Source organism: Hetaerina americana, unplaced genomic scaffold (assembly GCF_022747635.1).
Source record: "Hetaerina americana unplaced genomic scaffold, ioHetAmer1.1.p SCAF_10, whole genome shotgun sequence".
NCBI classification, from domain to species: domain Eukaryota; kingdom Metazoa; phylum Arthropoda; class Insecta; order Odonata; family Calopterygidae; genus Hetaerina; species Hetaerina americana.
The window spans coordinates 64,039,288-64,054,827 of NW_027286070.1; the positions used below are offsets into that span (position 1 = coordinate 64,039,288).

Genomic DNA, 15,540 nt, shown 5'->3' on the forward strand with positions numbered 1-15,540 from the left:
GTTGAGTGGAGTGTGGAAGGCCGCAGGGTATCATTCCTATATTTTTAAACTTTGTTCAGGTTTTATTTATTTTAAATATTATACATAAACACAATTGCATCGTTGTGTGTGTAATATTTTCTTTTCCATGGAATTTAAAAGCTAAAAATACGTGGGCACGCATGAAAATATCATTTTTTTATGACGTCCATTACAATTTCGAAGCGATTAAATTGAATTCATAACATTTCTGCAATTCCATACTCAATTCTAATTATATCAATAACCCGAAATAACTCGCACGCTTAAACCTATTCAACACCATAAAGTTACTGATAGACTGTGGCGGAATGGTTTGAACTTACAGATAATTCTCCAAGATTAAACAATCACAGCGCTATTTTTAAGAAAAATCTTTTGGATTAAAAGATTGACGGAGGGTGATAGCGGAGGATCCATGATAAATCACCGCGAACTTTATGAGATTCAGGCCATTGCGAGAATAAAAGTAGTTCTCTGCGGCGGAAAGGGAGCACTGGGGCAATGGTAGATAGAACGACTTGGAACAGGAACTGAGTTTCGGCCGCTCACTAAAAGAACAGTATCCGAGGTCATACGCGAAAGATAAGCGAGGCTGTCTGCAAGTATAGGCACGCACAAAACGACTGCAGGCATGCATAAGGCAGTGGATAAATAAACTGATTTAGGTGATATATGGAAGGCGGTGAAAGGCTTAGTGTCCTATTGCTCTGCCGAGGGAGTCATGCTGGCCATTATCTGTGTTATTTCTGGTAGCTGGTATCTCTGGCATGATGCTGTTCTAACCTCATTCAACGCTTCATTGCGAACCATTTAAGTTATCTACTGCCCACTTTTTCTTGCATTTTGAATAGTCGGTTAACATCGAGCATGAATTGACGTTATATGTCATTTGTTGCGAAAAAAATAAATAAATGTTACTTCAGAGCAAATACGTTCTTGAGTTTTTTTTTAACAATCGGTCGAATGAAGCATGCATTGAAGTTAAGGATAATTTTTTGCGATAGTAATAATTTTCCAAATTTCCTGGGTATCATCAACCGCTCACAACACTGAATTTTTTGCATTTTTATGAATTTGATAATAGTATGTCGTGATGAATAATTATGATACCTCATTTTTTTAATCTTGATTTTTCTTTTCTTCGGCTCTCAAGCGTTGGATTCATTTACAAGGAGAGCTTACTTTCGTGAACTCACAGCTCAGCGTCGAATACGAGTCCTAAACGACTGGAATGAGATTGCTTCAATCATTTCAGTGGGAGATGACTGTCCGCACAAAGGACGTCACTCGACCGTGAGGGCGGAAGTTTCCGTCATCCAAGTTGCAAGGCGCTCAATTTTGATCATTTTTTTTTCTTCATTGTGACGACTTCCATTCACCTTTGGACCTGACGCGGTGTTCTTTTCTTCTGTCGTCTCCCAGGGAGACGAGATAAAACAGTGCTCCGTCATTGATTATAACTCTCGCGGGAGAGGAGCTACATGCTTAAGTGCACCTTGGCGTTTCTCAGGAACTCCCGATCCATTCCTTCGAATGAGATCTGCTGCTAAATTTCACTCTGCGATTCAACTCGTCCTCCAGTCTTCCTATGCCATATGCTTAGTTTTTTTTTCAAGGCGTTACGAATGAGTTCATCGACCATAGTGACGGTCGTGGGTTTGGAAGCTGTCTCGCGGTGCCGCTCATAATGGCGAGGATGTCTGAGAGGACATGAGGACTTTTAAATAATTTCTGCTGAAACTAATGAACGACCAGATGTTAAAAGCATTGAGGGCGGCTTCGTTCTCGGTTCCGCTGAGAGCTGGGAATGATGCGCGTGACGAATTCCAACCCATGCTTTTGCGAGCATGGTTCTTCATTAGCGAGAAGCTTTTCCGCAATTATTTTCGCTAATGATCTAAACGAATCGTTTTCAGGGATGCAAATCTAATTAGATCACGCTGTGAATAAGACTTGTGAGATTTGCGAGCATTCAACCAATCTGGAATTATAATACCTGAGTGATAAATATATTCGATAAACAATCAAGACGACAAACAACAGAAAATATGTCTTGTACCTTTGTTAGGTCGGAAACTTTTCAGACCACCCATATACACGTGATTGACAGCGAAATGGTCCAACATGTAGATGAGTATCGTGGAATGCGAACTGTCTACTACTTTTTACGTGGTCTACATCTGTGCAAAATAATTCTATTTCTCTTCCTCCGCTGTCTCCTCGGGCTTCGTTTGGAAATATCATCGAGAATTTAGGATCCACGCGAGAAAAGCTTCATTTGTCAAGCTAAGAAGGTTTAACGTAGGTCAGCACCATCCGTAAGTATATTTTTAACACCCGTTAAAATAATTTTAACAGACGTAAAGTTTCTCGACCACAATTGTCGGTCTGGTTTGGGAATTATAAGAGAAATAAACATCAAACGTTATATTGGGATTGTCGCAAGCATTTAGTTGTGGGAGGATTCACTCTTGGAATGTAAGCAATCATTATTCGTTGTCCAAGTAATTTGTTGTTGAAGGTGACATTAATAAAAATAATTAGAGAAATATATGACGAAATAAATAGACCGAGGTCCGTGAATAAAACGTGACAGCAGCAACTTAAGAGTTTACCATTCCAAATTACTGAAAGGCCTTTCTCAGTTCCCATCCCTTACCATCGCTGCAAGCACCCCTAACCGTGCAACCTAAGGTGGCTTGTATGAAATTAAATGCGGATGCGAATTCTCTCGCAAGCACAATTAATGAGATGAAGCTCTCATTTTTGGATTTATAATGCATGACCCTCAAAATACAACCAAGTATTTTATTTAAATTCGCTTCTGTCAACCTCGTGAAGTTGCATGCATGGGATTAACAATACTTTCCCAGTAAATAACGACGTGTACACTTATTGATCATGTTTTTTTAACGGAAATTTGCCTTCCGTGTGTTCCCTCGCAATTTTCTCAGCTGGAACTGTTTTTGATCGTGAGCTATAGGAAAAAGTAGAGAACGCATAAAAATATGACGTCAGGGAGAGTTTCCATCCCCTACAAATATCCTGAATATATGGTCCACGTGACAGTCATTGATTCTGGTGGATCGAAAAAAAATCATCAATCAATTACATGCCATTGCATGGGAGGGGTGAAAAATAATGACAACAAAGAAAGCGGGACCGCCCCATTCCCCTCGGCTACAAAAAGACCAATCAATCAACTTGAGCGCTCCCATTAATTCCGTCACGAAGTCACCTGTACGTGCACGTTAAAACAAATATAAAAAGGCAGCATATATATATATATATATATATATATATATATATATATATATATATATGTGTGTGTGTGTGTGTGTGTGTGTGTGTGTGTGTGTGTGTGTGTGTGTGTGTGTGTGTGTGTGTGTGTGTGTGTGTGTGTGTGTGTGTGTGTGTGTGTGTGTGTGTGTGTGTGTGTGTGTGTGTGTGTGTGTGTGTGTGTGTGTGTGTGTGTGTGTGTGTGTGTGTGTGTGTGTGTGTGTGTGTGTGTGTGTGTGTGTGTGTGTGTGTGTGTGTGTGTGTGTGTGTGTGTGTGTGTGTGTGTGTGTGTGTGTGTGTGTGTGTGTGTGTGTGTGTGTGTGTGTATGTGTAGGAGAGATGGTATTTAGTTTGGGATGAAGAGAAATAAGTTTATTTTATTCAGTGTGGGTTGGTGAAGAGAGAGAGGGAGAGATGGAGAATTAACGTGCGCAGGTTAAGGATCGCGCGCACACAACAATTCCACCCCTACACAATAACCCCGTAGCTTGCAGGGGTGGCAACCTTGCGCGCTGGCACCGTGCACCACCACCCGTTTTTATTTATTTTAGGCGAGGGGCCTCACCCACCCCTTCCAACCTCCCTCATATCTCCAAATCTCCCCCCTCACTTCCCATTAAAAAAAAATGATCCCACCCCTCTCCTTCTCTCTTCACCCCCATACTACCACCCACCTCTTTCACCAACCCCAGTGTCGAGAGGCACCGCCACCCACGTTATTCTCCCTTTTCCCCCGCCCTCCCTCCCTCTCAGTCTTTTCCCCTTATCGATTTCTCTGTGCCGCCCCTCCCCGTCCTCCCCTCCTCTTCCCTCCCGCCCACTTAACTCCCTTCCCCTCATCCTCCGCCCACCACTAGCTCCCTTCCTACCGCGGGAGTGACGGGGGGGCTCGCGCGGCGGCCATCTTGCCGAGTGTGGTTTCCGAGGGCTTCGTCGCGGCGGGGCAAGGAAGGAAAGAGCAGTGTAGTCATTGGTCGTACCGCCAGGAGGTCGCGCGCGGGAAGCCGTGGCGGAGTGTGAAAGGAGGTACTCTTTGACTCGCGCGTTGGGAAGTTTCCTCAGACAGCGGTCCTTTTCCTTCCAGTTGCGGGGAGGAAGGGGAATGAATTACCGTCGTTAGAGAAACTTACGCACGGGCTCGGTCGGGAGAGTGTTTTTATGTGTGCACTTGTGTCGAATAGGCTGGTCCTTTTCACGTCTGCCCGCATGCGTACAGTAGAAGAGTGACAGAGAGAGAGAGAGATAGATAGAGAGAGCGGAGGGATTCGAAGGCGAGTGTAATTATGGCTGCGTTATTTGACGCGTCGTTGAAGTGTGTTTGAAATGTTCTCCGCACCTGAGACCCGAAACCCAGCTTCATAAACTCTCCCCTCTCTCCCTTCCCTTGGCATCCCCTTAGTTTGTACGCACCTCCCTGAATCCCCGCAAAAGCTACACCACTTCATCACCGAATTTTCACTCCGGAATATCCCTTCTCCTTTGTTGCAAACCCCTCCTTAATCTCACCACCACTCCTCCCTGTTGCTCCTGCTCTATAGAAGGAGGGCGAAAACATCCAAACTCTCCCCCGCAACCTTGATCCTCCCAGATTCATCATTCTTCCCAGAAGCAATAGCTCATGTTGGACGCGCGCGAACTGACGCACGTCCCGTTTACGGAGAAATCATTCCCGTCCATGCTCTCCACTCCCATCTAATGTGCAGTAAAGGGTGCGCTTTTCTTCCGGTGATCTCCTTGTGAGGGTCGTGTGGTTTTATAACATCAACAGACTGCAACAAGGGAAAGGGAGAACGACAAGGATATTTTAAATAACGTGTGCCGACTCTCCGTCCCGAAACCCGACTTCGCTCACACTTCCCCTTTTTCGAATATTTCCCATCCTTTTCGCCTTCTTCAACTCCTTCCCTCCCCGCACTCCGTTCTATCCTCGGAATAAGCGTTCTTTTCCGGCCGGATAGAAAAAGGAAGAGGAAACGCCGAGATTATAAGGGCATCCATTTCTATTTCGGAGTTTCCACCCCCTTCCCTTTCGTCTGTTCCTCTTCCCCATTGTCTCCCACCACAGCCCCATCCAGATCTCCCATTTCCCACCATACGAAGAGAAAAAGAGAGGACGACCGAGCGCGAGTGACGACGGGATCTCCGCACGCCCACGCAACCCGTGCGGTCCCCCTCCCTGACCCCCCCCCGCCCCTTCCGATAGACGGCTTTTGCGAGAGGCGAGGGCGGCTGTGTGTGTGTTGTGTTCCTCCGGAGGAGTTTGAACTCGAACCGGGCAGACGCAGCTGTTTCGGAGGCGAGGACGACGCCGCAATAGGAGGGAGATCGGTGAGTTTTCCTTGTGCATCCGCCTTTAGGACGGACCTCCTTCGCCGAGTATGTCCCACCGTCGAACGAACACTCTCGGCAACCTGCGGGAACCTTTCGACCACCTCCTTTCCACACCTCTTGGGAGTATATTTCTAAAAAAAACGGGAGCGAAATACGCCCCCAGGGTGAATCAGCGGCTCCTATCGCCTTGGGCGTGACCCACAAGAAGTGCCTTGCGTTATGGTGGGGGGGGGGGAGAGTGGTTTTGGTGTTGATATTTTTTTCTTTCCTTCCCACATACGGGTTCGCCTCGTATTTGAGCGTCCTCGTGGTGCTCGACTGACTGCCCGCTAGGATCCTCCGGTCGCTACGCGAGGTGACCTTCGGGTCGGTCACGTATTACTACGCGTCCCGTCGCCCAGTTGCGGAGGTCCGGTCCGCGTACCGACCAATGAGGACTCCCTCGAAACGTCCGCCTATGCGAATAACACGCACGCTGATAAAAAAATAAGCGTTCAATTTTCCGCGGAAAAAGCTGGCCAAATTGCGAGGATGTTTTCATATGGTACTTGCGCCGGGACGTTTCCTCACCGTGGCTTATTGCTCCAGCTTTTCTCATCTCCGTCCCTCTCCCCTTCCCATGTTTACTCTCACCCTCGTGTTAAATCACCGGTGACTTCACGGCTGCCGCCGCTCCATTCGCGCCAACCGGTTTGCCCGTAATTCCTGACGGCGGACGTCATCTCCTCTCCCGCCGTGTGATGGCTAGAACTTCCGAGGTTGCCACCTTCGCGTCCCACGCCGCTGATCCGGTAGGGAAAATTCCACGCGCGCGTTTGTGTGCGAGCTATGACCCATTTGCTTTGAGCTCCAGTGGATACGCGAGAGAGGATTCCTTTTCGGAGTGCTGGCTGGTGCTGTGTGGGATGTTTGTTTATTCACCAGTGGCAGGGGAACGAGCACTAAGGTCGAGCAGAAACCTTTTCGCTAGTTCGTCTCATTCCGCGTGCATTCCCTCTGGGACGATCCTAGGGGGGCGATAAGATAGTAGTTTCCTGTGACGCAGGAACTGGCGAGGCCCAAGGTATTCGTTAGACAGATAATTTTTCAGGCTATTACTAAGCACTGTTGCGCGCCATGGTTTTATTTTTGCCGACCGAGATTATAATTCATCAGTACTTGTCATTATGGAGACAGGTCTTGGTAAAGGTTATTGAACTACTGCGTTGACAATTAGGACGGCCCAAAAGTTGTAATAACGGTCGACAGAATTGATATATTTAATATGTACTTTTTGCTACTTAATGTGAAATTAATATCTAGTATCGAAATATTTTTAAAATTTTTGATCATGAAACTATGTACCCATTTATTTCATCCGTGTAACATAATTAATGTGTGTCTAATGAATATGCGTGTATTGATATATACACTTTTCTTATGTTTTTATGCTGCCCTGGCCAGTTATGTGGCCCCATGGTCCGATTATGCCTATTCGTTTTTGGTCCCGATAGTTAAAATGATTGCTACCGATGATAATAAATCAAATACCGATGACCACATAAATCAATGATTAAAGATGTTTCGAAGTGTTAATTCACAGCGTTCTCAATCAGTCGATCCATCTTGAGAAGCGTATTTATTTTGAGTTCGATTACTATTGAATTGATTAATTGATTCCATAAAATTCTGTTTCTCTCCAAGATTCTGGTCGGTGACATGCATGCACGAAGTTGCTCCGAATATATGAATACTCTTCCATCCATTCATTGGCGTTCAATGGGAAATATCATTCCCCGCAGCCAAATTATTTAGCCAATCCTCGCTCCTGATAAAAAAATCATTGTCGTCGGTTAGTGCGCATGACTCGCTTTAGGGCAGCGTTATTGCAGACCCTCAATTACGGGCGACGCCAATTCCCACACTCCGCACAGGAAGGAGGGATGCGTTTTATCACCACCGTGCGTACGCCACACGGAGGATTATTTTTAATTTCGAAAAGAACAAAAAAAATTTGCGATCGTGAAAGCGCTTAACGACGTGAGGATAAATTCTTGAAATGACGTAAATTTTATCCCGCCCTTATGTGTTATCCTGCCATAAATCGACGCAATGGGAACGGGTTTGTTTTCTGTACATCCCTCCTTAATTTGTGCGCTCTGCAACAAAGAACGGGATTGTCATCCGAGGCAAGTGGAGAAATGAAGATAGGAGCCGGAATAAAAAGGGGGCGTGGCCTTCCTTTAATATGGTTCCCACGAGTCAAGTTCTCAGTGGAGGCTTTTTCCATTCTAATATCCTCTCACGCATCTCTTTTTATTTGAAGCCCACCATAGTCTTTTATTCGTTACAATAGTTCTTTCTCTATTCTTTTCGGGTATCTCCATACTTTCTAGTCTTTACTTTCCCCAACGCCAGTTGATATTTATAGAGCCTTCTAATTACCCCTTCGACCCTCGTTGAATTATCTTCAATCTTATAGTTCCCGTTTGGCTCTCAGTTCAAGACAGATTTCTCTCCTTCGTGTGAATACACCAAAAAGGGAACATGGCGAACCCATGTCCAGTTTTAATTCATCAGAAAGCTCAAATTGGCACGCCAATGTGAAAGGGAATGATAATCAAATGCCTTCATTCTTGAAGAAAACCTGGCGATACAAATGGGTCTTATTTAATGGAATTTGGTCAATACGGAATGTGTGGGCATTGTCAGAATGGGCAGTATCGAGTTTAGTTTTTAGTGAACCAGCTCAACTTCTTTCTTGACTCATGGGACACTTCTGAGGATTATAAATAACCTTTGGCCTGCTGTAATGCCTTATTTGACCCCTCGTAATTGTTAATCCTTCACAACCTTCAAAAAATTTATTTTCTCTTTCCCTCTTTTCTACTTAACCGATATTATCCCTTCTTTACATTCCGATAACTCTCGAATTCTTCCCTGTTCATATCTTTTATCCTTTGAATTACCTCCAGCAACTTTCACTTTCTTTCCAAATTCATTTGCCTTCCTCTCGGCACCAAATATGCTTTCTCCATCTTTCTCTGTAATTACATCTCACCATCTGCCATTCCATGTTCATCTTATTTTCCAAAAGACCATGTTTCTGAACTGGACAACGCTTCCATCCATAATGAGGTCTCCTCCAGTGATTCCTTTGCCTCTCTACGAAGAGTTCATTCGTCCCTTCCTCTAACTTGTAAATGCTTCTTTAGCTGAAGAAGTATCCTTGCTTCAATGTTCTTTTTTAAGTATTGCTCAGGTACATGAATTAGTGAAACTAATACAATTACATCATCTCTAAATTCTCTTTCCGATTACCTCTACTTTAATTTTTAACTCAGTTCCCCTACTTCTTGGTGCTCTCATTAATCTTATTGTGGTGCAATATTCCTTGATTTATATATCTCAATAATACTTTAATTCGTTCAAAAATTACTGTTACCTTGTGACCGAGAATTTTCCCGACTTTGCATTTGTGAATACAACTGCCTAATTTTGCCAGTAGCCCAAAAGCTTACTTATTACCCTAGAGAAACGTGTACAAGTCTTCCTTCCTTTCCAATTAACTTTTCTTCTTTTGATAATTTTTTTAAGCTCATTTTTTACTCTTTCTATACTGATTATATTCTTTTTCTCAGAGTGCAATATGTAAATTTGTCGGAAGTGGAATTCAGAGTCTTGGCATCCGCGGGAGAGGTCATAACTGATTTGGACAAAATCATCTACCGAGACGATGAATCCCTTTCCACGTGCTTCTTAGTATTTTACCTGTAATGAATTGTCGCGTATTGTCATTAAATATTAATGGTGGGACCTATAAAAATTGTTTATGGATGCTTTTGAATTTACGATACTGGAAAATTTATTTTATTTTTTTGTCTCTTGTACCGTGCAATGATGGTGGTCTGTGGATTGATTTTAACAGATAATTCGACAAAATCTTGCAATTATGTGCACTTAAAAAATTTCATACGTTTCATTAGTCTTTGCGTTACTTAACGAAACGATGAGCTTTTGTGAAGAAATTTTTATCTTCAAGTTGAACAAGATGTCGTCATTGAGTACGCATTAGAATCATTTCTCCTAATTTATATTTTAATTTTTCGGGAAAATTAGCCGTGAACCATTTTATAAAAACTTCTCTGCTGGCGTTGTGTGCACATTATGCAGGGGTGCTAGTAATTTAAAATTTACTGGGCTCCCATGTTGTGCAATATGCAGTTATCTAAAGTTTTCTATGTTATTGGCAGTCTCTTAATTAGGTCCATCTTTTCTCTCATATCCAGTACAATCTGAAATAATCAAAATCCAGTTCTTTACGAATATGGTTCACATTTTTAGTCTCCTTCCAATCCACAGAATCATAATGGTTGTCCGTGTTCGTGAGCGCTGGGAATATATCCTATCCCGACGGCATCCCATACCGTCTATCCGTGCTCGTTTGTTTCCAGTCTAACTATCTCGCTTTCATTCCTGTAGATGGCGTCGTGTTGTCATTTCCCTTGTACGGAAATATCCTTCCTCCATATACCTCCTCTCGGACTTCCTTAAAATATTTCTGTCCCTTCCAAATCCCTTCGGCGACCCTTTCTTCCTCTTCCCCCTCCCATTCATATCTTTGTCCCCTGAACTTCTATTTACGTCATGCCCTTTCCGCCCTTTTCTTTCCCCCCTCACCCACCCACCACACCCTCGTCTTCCTCCTCTGCTCATCTTATTTGTCCGTATTACCCTCCTATACGGCGCGTACGACGACGTGGGCGGGCAACTGCGGGAAGGGCTCGATTCCGACGACCTTAATGCATCGACCCTCCCCCGTGCACGTTTCAAAGGGAAGAAAGATCTCAGTGGGTACGTGCCCTCGTTTGTCGAAAAGCTACAGGTCCGCTTCGAAGTAAAACTGCTTTACTCGTCTGCTAACATCAGCAGGGTTTTGAGTAGGGAGCGTATAAAATGTGTTTCGAACACGGTGAGGCATTCAACATTCATGGCGTCAGTCAAACTCCCATTCGACGGAAGTAACCTCTCTTTACGTTTTACCTTCTCAAAATCTAGTAAAGAAAATTTAAATCCACTTATGGGTTATAAACTTAACACATTTCACATTTTTAACTCCTAGATTGCGAAATTTTCCTCTTCTCTCCATGATGCACCCACCTGTGTTTGGGCGTATATGATATTTATGTGATTAGGGGTTTATAGCTGCTCTAGTTCTTATTCTGTTGGAAAGTCGGGTACATTACATTTAACTCAATCGGCTATATATATATATATATATATATATATATTAGCCGATAGTCACTCACTATCATTAGATATTCTACATCATTGATGACATAATGGTATATGCAGTTTTTACTTTTAATCCTGTGCTTTTTTTGGATTCATCTATTTGGTCGTTGCGACTAGACCAATCAACTTCCACTCCTATTTTTTTCATCTGAGCGACGCTAATTATCATTTTTTTTTAATTCCAAATATTTCTTCTGGCTGAAAAATGTCTGAATTTTTACGTAAAAGACGACTTATTAGAAATGGCAGAATTTGCTGAAATATTTTATATTCAGTTGGTAAAATACTATATATGTGATGCCATAAAAACGAAAATTACGGTATTCATTTTCACCTCTGATGGCGTTCTGTCTCTTTACTATCGATAGATTTGAAGAGTCAAATGCTGCCGCTTTGATTGACATGGTTTGAACGCCTTTTCTAGCACTGCGTCAATAAATATCTCCCGTCAAATTGTATAATGCTTCCCAATCAACATTTTATTTCAAATTCTTTCACCCTTCGCTCACTCCCGTGCACACGAGGGCAACTTCCTACATTTGTTAGTCGATAAGAGGTCGGGGCGGCGGGATACTTTTCTATCTTTTCCTGTCGTCCCCCCATTTCATTATTACCTTCTCTCCCCCCCCCCCCATTGCGACGATTGCGTCTCGCCATGTACCCTGACGTGGTGCCAGGGTAAATCCGGGTAAAAAGAATGTTAAAATGAGGCTCTCCATCTCTCCCCCTCCCCCTCGCTCCATCTGAATATGCGAATGCGTTCCTCGCATTAAGTTTATGCGAGAGTCTTGGGTCTCTCCCAATCGGTCTAGTTTGATCGCCGCCTTTATTCTCCTCGCAATCGATCTGGTCGGGCGGTGATCATTTGGGCATCAGGGAGAGATTACGCCCGTGAAGGGAGTTCCTCGAGGTCACAATGCGAGGGTGTTGCCCCCCGAAGGCGTCCCCAATTCCTATTTGCTCAACTTCAGTGATCACGAAACAAAAACGTCTCTTGGTGTGTAGCTTCCTGTTATGCCTATCCCTTAAATCACTCGGGGCTGTTGGATTATATGTCCTGGACGTACGGTGGTTCCCAGCGTGGTCAGATTAATTTAATTTTAAGCTGTCTCCGTGAGCATCGATCCTCATGGACAGAGTGGCGGTACTTTTTCAAAAAGTAGTGTTGCTTCCAGCGAGGTATAAATTCGTCACTGGTAACTTTGTTTCGCTTTACGGCTATCTTTTTTTAGTCAAAGGAGGTGATTCAGAAAAAATTCAATTATTTTTAAAACAATATTAAAAAATGAAAATACTTTGCATGAATTCTTTCACATGATAATACCATGAATTTTCACTTCGCAAATTTTCAGAAATTGTTTAAAAACGTTTTCACATAGATAATTTCCGGTAAGAATTACGCAATTTTTGTATTGGATCCTTGTTATCCTTTTTAATTGGCTTGTATAGTTGTTTTAATTTATTGTTAAATATCTGCCTGTCACGCAGGTGACACGCAGTCACAATGTAGCCTGACCTCAAAAATCATTTTAAGGGCTATTTATAGTTTCCATTGTCGCAAACTTTCGTTTTTGAATATTTTAAATCGTGTTGGAAATGAATATATCTCTCTACCTTATCCAAACGCCCTTGTCTTACCTTATAGCTTTACTGTCATCGGTTCCCATGGAGATTAGTTTTGTCATCCATCACCTTCGATTCCACCTTGCACTTCACTGCCACCTCAATATATATTCGCGTCATTTTATAATCAGAATTCACGCTTACAGAACCACACGGTTTAAACAACGAAATTATTTATTAAGAATTTGGGGAATATCGATTCGATCCCATAAAAACACTCTTTATCGATATTTGTTTTTCAGAATCCAAATTGTGAGTTAAAGGAGATAAAGAAGCGGAAAAATTTACGATAAAAATAGATAGCAAATAATTTGTTTAACTTTTGTTACATAATTTACATGCATGTATTATGACGAGAGGTATAGATTAACGGTAATCAAAGCGCGTAAGTAGTATTTTGGCTAGGTAACGAGGAAAATAGAATGAGTTTCAGACAGTAGCATTATAGTGGTCTAGTGAGAGAGTACGTTGCCGAACTCGTAGTAAGAGGCTTCCATCCACTCAAGAGGCTATCGAATATTTCGAAATTTTGAGACGAGGTTTATACTTTCCCCTACTTTCCAACTTCGTTCACGTTAAATATCCAATCCATTCGTCTGGTCTCCACTAAAATTATTATTGTTAAAGGTATGTTAATTCCTAAATTTGCGAGAGAGTTTCAAATCACTTTTCATACAAGTAGAAAACATGGAATACTAAATTTAGATTTCTCTCGCGTATTGCGTTGATGCCACGTCTATTTTTCTCTGTCGTCGCTTTGAAACTTCACAAAATCGCAATACTGCATGAAATGCAATTTTTTGAAATGTTAAACTAAAAAAAAAGGCGCATGTCTATCGAAAGTCTTCATTGTGATTACGGCATTTATGCGTGCCGTGTGAAAAGTTCATTCACTTCCCTTGAAAAGACAAATTGAACTGTGGGAAAGAAATAAGCATACAAAACGAGTTTTGCGCTGCCAAAAGATGTGGACTTTCTCTCGCAATTCTCACTTTAATAGTCACACGTGAGTCCAGTGATACGAAGAAACATGTAGTAAAATGATATCAAGAAATTTCGACGACAGGGAAAACTGGTCGAGCCACCCAAGTAGGGGTGAAGGAACTATCTGAATGTATGAAAGAAAAAATGATAACAAATATCAAAGACGAAGCAGGAAATTGATTAAACGGAACCAAAGCCATTTTTGGAATACGGAGAAATTATGCGGAAAAACTTCTTGGCAAAGATATATTAAGGTCAGTATACCCGTATTTGAGAAAGCTTCGTGGAACACGAAAAAGCCGGTTGAAAGCAATGATACACCCAAAGAGTTACCCAAGTATTCGCGGAGGAATTGAAGGGAGCGTTTTTGAATGGTGTCGTAACATTTATAATAGAGACTGGCTAAAAGATTTAGTTGATTCACATAGTTCTCATCGCTAAAAAATGGATGTAGGCAGCATTAAAAGCCAGCGGGAGGTTGGAGAGCGTGATGAAATGAAGAATGTTGGTTGAGCGGGGAGGAGAGAAGGATAGGCATTTGGCAAGGCGTGAATCTACTTATAAATGGGGAGATGAATGTGGGAAACCATTTGCGGCGGAAGGCTTTTTATGCCACCAAACGTTTTAGGAGAACCACGACGATGTGTGGTATACGTCAAACGTCGCTTAAGACATTCTTACGAGCGGTAGACCCAACACAGTGGTAATAATATGTTGAACCCGGACGGTCTACGAATTTTAATCCGGTCTGGGCAGTTTGGGGAACGCTAGAGAAGTAGACGATTCATTATCGCGCACCCCACTGCGAGTTTCCTCCGTTTCTCTCGAATCACGATACGGAATCGTAGACCTGGGAACACCTCTCGCAGGTGACGCTATACCCGGCGTTCATTCCACCTCCATTTCCACCCCACGCACATTTCCTCCAGACAATGCGTGATGTCAGCGTTGCCATGGAGACTCTAATGAATCGATATTAGCTCCAATCCCACGCAGCATTTTCCCCGTTGCCCTCCATTGGTTCACGGAGCTGAGTATCAATTATTCAATCGATTCTCCTGGTACCTGTGTGTTTCCCATCAGTTCGCCGAGCATGCGTTTCTTCGTCGAATATTTCAGTTTTCCATTAAACCCCGATTTCCGCCGACCAAGCTTTTCCCTATTCCGTTGTATTCTCTGTTTTTTTATTTTTTTCAATGTTTCCTGAAGAAATGAAAAAATCCAGCGACCTTGTCGTCAGTTTTCAAAGCATTTTTTGTCTAGGGAGCGTTGCCTTTATTGAAAATAATGATAGATTATAAATTATTTACATATTTATAGTGAAAAATGTATGCTTGCCTGGTTAAAAATTAATCCTGGCGTCCTTATTCATTTATTCATTTGTGTTTGTATATAATGTCTGCATATATTAGCCTGCCAATGGAAACATCATTCTGCAGTACTCGTGTACCAATCCGGAGCTTGGTTGATTGCCGCCCTCCGTTTTTCTCTATTCAACGCTAACTCATATTTTCTAGTAAATATTTCGTCGGGTACGTATCTTTTGGTCGTCTTAGGGGGCTTTTCTTCTGTTTTATTCTTCACAGATTCTTCATGTCCAAAGGTGAGGTCGTACCATCTGTTTCTTCATTTCCTTATCGCATTCCATACTGTCTTTTCGTCATCTTATCTTAATATATATTATTACGTTTCTACAGTTCTAATTTTACCTGTCTGCATCCGCCTCAGCACCAGGTTTTGAAGGCCTCCGTTTTCTCTGGTCCGCTTTTCCAAAGATCCATGCCTCCTTACCTTAACATGCAATGCCAATATCTTCACGAGTTGCTTCCTCGTTTGTCTACTCAATATACTATATTTGATCATACTCGTGGTAAACGCATTCTTAGTATAAGATAACCTCAGCTTGATAATCGCCAAACTCCTGTCATTTCACGTTGTGCTATTTCCAAGGTAGGGGATGGACTCCATCTATTCTATAGGATGTTTAGACGAAATGTCCTCATCGGATTTGATCCGAATGTGTCTTAG

General features: G+C 42.6%; 1 protein-coding gene across 4 annotated transcripts in view; it reads left to right on the forward strand.

Moving 5' to 3' along the window:
• Syt1 (Synaptotagmin 1) overlaps positions 1-15,540 on the forward strand; it is a 255,921-nt gene that overhangs the window by 49,812 nt on the left and 190,569 nt on the right. The window contains exon 1 of one of the 4 annotated variants that reach the window (XM_071598738.1): positions 4,295-5,628. The exons of the other annotated variants lie outside the window; for them this stretch is intronic. The gene's annotated coding sequence lies outside the window, so the exon portion shown is untranslated. Of the gene's footprint in view, positions 1-4,294; positions 5,629-15,540 lie in introns of those variants that run through there. 4 annotated transcript variants of the gene reach the window in all.